Genomic DNA, 3,790 nt, shown 5'->3' on the forward strand with positions numbered 1-3,790 from the left:
ACTTGTCTACAAAATTGTCTGAAATGTCAGTAAAAATTATTTCGGAATGTCAGAAGTCAGAACTCAGCTTTTTTGGCACTACAGAGTATGCGCATTCAGCCATAAAAACGGGGAAACAAGTTACAGGAGGAACGAAAACGATAAACGCAATTATTGACATAACATCAGATTAATACAAAATAAAATAAATATATTATAGTATTAATAAGCAAACTTATAATTCTTTTTCTAATTGGTGCAATACCGAATCCAAAAAAGGATTTTATTGAATTTTTGTCTGTTTGTACGTTTGTCTGTATATATGTCCGGGCAAAACGCAAAAATGATTGGATAGATTTAATTTAAATTTTGCATGAATGTTAACAACATGGGATGGGATAAAATAATATACTAGGGTACATATTCTGACGCTAGATGCATAGTCTTTTGCTGCTTTATGGCGTTAACGCTAGTAATTATTATTGCTTCATATTATCCTATAGCTATATATCATAGCAGCATCAGCTAAACATATGCTATACATATTCTTAACTCTGCTCGTAAAAGCTATGTGCAAAAGGTGTAGATATTGTGCATCGTATTTTGACTAAAACTGTTTACTGGCAACTGAATATTTCCGCGAATAGTGGAAAATATATATTTTTTGGTAAGTTAAGAATAAAATGAAGTGGAGATATCACATGAAAACCTCTTTTTTTCAACTCTTTATGATGTTTTATTTAATATATATCTATATATATTATTAGCAATTCGCGGATAGAGGATAGAGGATCGGATATAATATATATATTGATACGCAAATATTACGCGCGAATTAAGTTGTTGAGCCAAGGTTTATTTAAAAAAATATATTTATTTCAAAAATAACATTGAAAGTCTATTATACAATAATCTATCTACTAACTAATTACATTCAATATATACTTTAATTTATTTTAATGCTTACAACTAAATATTCCCCACTCTAATGTTCTACTTAAAGTGCTGAGGTGGAATTGCACCTAAAGCTAATTTGGGTAGGGCTGTCACTCTTAACTCCCCCCTCCTTAAGCGAGAAATTATCGGAAGACTTCTTAGGCTCACGATAATTTCGAAAAAAATTGAATTTATATAAAACAAAAATGACAAATAAGAAAATAATACCATATAAACTAAAAGTCCATACACTAACTTTGTCGATCACCACATATTCTTGAATTTTATTTTCACTAACACTATATTTAGCACTGTTCAATATTTCTTTCACATCACTGAAGTCTACATTTCAAAGATCAAGTTGTTTTTCTCTTGTCTTCAGTATTCCAGGTAGATTTAGCATTGATATTATTGAAAGTTTATAGCTTATATCTGTAGGATTCAAAGATGGTTCAATGAAAGTATTGCCAATTTCAGTTCTACAAGATTGATCTGGTGAAATAATATATGTTCCTTGTAATTCATGTCGCTGTACTTCTTCACCACAATACTCTGTAATTACTAAATTTTCTTCTGTATAGAGTAACCAATGATGGCTGTATACCTTTTGTAATTTGGTACTCTCGATTTTAATTAAATGATGAGAACAGTGATTGTATTTCTTCTATACAAGTTTCCTCAGGATATGGAACTATATTATCTTCCATGCATAGATATTTGGAGTCTTCTATTTCCTCACATGGTTTTACGACAGGTCTGAACTTCAAACGATTCACCATTATGAATGGATACTTAGGAATTATTGTAAGGGTTTCATGTGTTTTGGAATCAAAAATGGGAATAGGAATTATTTTATAAAATATATAATTATCTTTATCTATAAGAGGTATTTCTATTACAAAAATTAACCTATCACCATTAAAATACGACTTTAGTATAAGATTATGTTCTAACTTCATTAAATTTTCTATTCTAGCTGGATAAATTAATTTAAAGTGCTTCTCTATTTTTGTAAAAATATCTAGTAATTCTGTTGAATTAATGATTGAATGATGCAAGGTATATAGTTTACTACATGCTATAGCAGTTTCTACCTCTTGAATGATATCAAATATAGTTCGAAAGTTATTTAGAATACTGTAAAATTTATTCATTAATAGAATATTGTAACTAATTTTACTTCGCATATCTGATGCTAACCCGTTGCTTTGTGACTTAAGAAGTTCAATATTTGAATTGACACCTTTTGAAACATTGACAAGTTTAGTAAAAGCTTTTTGCATTAATGATACTCGTTGTTACACCACTGAATGTTCTTCATTTTTTAATTTGCTTATTTCAAAATTGTAATATTTAGCATCCTGCTCATCCAAATTGCCTGAAATAACTTTAACTAAGGATCCTAAAGGACTAAAAATAGCTCTTTTTACCCTTTTGTGTGGTAAAATTTGATTTAATCTATCCTCTGTTAAATGTATCAATTCTAACGTTTGCTCGTCTAATCCTAATAAATCATTCTTAAAATACTCTTCTTTATTTAAAACATTGATTAAACTATTAAATTGTTGTTTATTTTTATATATTTCCGAAGCTAAATTACCTAAATCTAAGCTTTTAAATATTGTCCAATGATTACTCTTCATCATTGCTGTTCCCACTTTCAATGCTGCTATACCTGGACTGTTGTTCATATCCTGAAGTTCCAGGTTTAGGACTACATGGTTCAGTGCTATCAACACTAACCCTGACCTGTGGAGGACGTTTAATATTTTTAATTGCGACTCTCGTTTTTCTTTTATTTAACTCTACTGGTATAATATTTCTAATGGGTTTGTTTATTACTTTTGCTTTTTCGAATCTAGGCAAAAATTTTGATTTCCTAGCTCTGGTATTTTTCATAAAAATCTTATCACCTATTTTAATCTAAGGGGCTTCTTATTTCTAACTTTAATTTTCTTACAAGCATTTATAATAGCCGTGATAGTTTCTCTCATATTGCACCACCAATAGTGTCGCTTAAGTTTAAGAAAAGTTTCATTGATACCCCTATGACATGTTTTGCCTTCATGATATTTTAACACTATATCTCTTTGATCCTGTTCTGAATCTGTTAAGTTAACTATTCTTTCTGTACATTCTACTAACTTTACAGTACCTTTCTTAAATAGTTTAATGACAACTTTAGAAAACGTTTTTCTGAAAAGTGGACATTCAAAATACATAAAATATTTATTTTTTGGATTAATATATTCTTTAAGGAAATCTTTTACTAAATTATCTTTAATTGCTGGTAAATGTACCTCTAAGATGCGTTGTTTATTATTAGATATATCATTAACTAATATTTCATTTAAAAACAATTGAAAAACTAATATTTGCCTTGGTTTTGAATCTATGGCTTCATTTAATATTGGAATACCATCATGTTCCCTATTTGATACTGAATCCTGATTATCAACAATATTTGGCTCTATATTTTCTTCTAAATCAGAAATGCTCATTTTATCATTATTTTTATGAAGTTCCATATTTAATTCGTTTACAATGTCCCTAAGATTATTATTATTCATCATTATCAACATTGACTAACATGGATTCTATATCGTCATCCATAGCATTTAGCCTTATTCGCGATAAATCATCTGCGTAAGAGTTTTGCGATCCTTTCTTATATTCCCTACAATTTTTTTCTGTACTAATTCTTTTTTCCTATTCATATCCTCTAAACTAATTTTATTTAAATTATAGTTGAAATGTTTTTCATAAATTCCATTATTTACAGTGAAATTAACTGTCTCTTTAATATACTTATTCTCTATTGGAGAGGCCAGTATGAAATAATTTTCCGACTGATTGTAAGAAGAGTAACTATCAT

Source organism: Leptidea sinapis, chromosome 10 (assembly GCF_905404315.1).
Source record: "Leptidea sinapis chromosome 10, ilLepSina1.1, whole genome shotgun sequence".
Taxonomy (NCBI): domain Eukaryota; kingdom Metazoa; phylum Arthropoda; class Insecta; order Lepidoptera; family Pieridae; genus Leptidea; species Leptidea sinapis.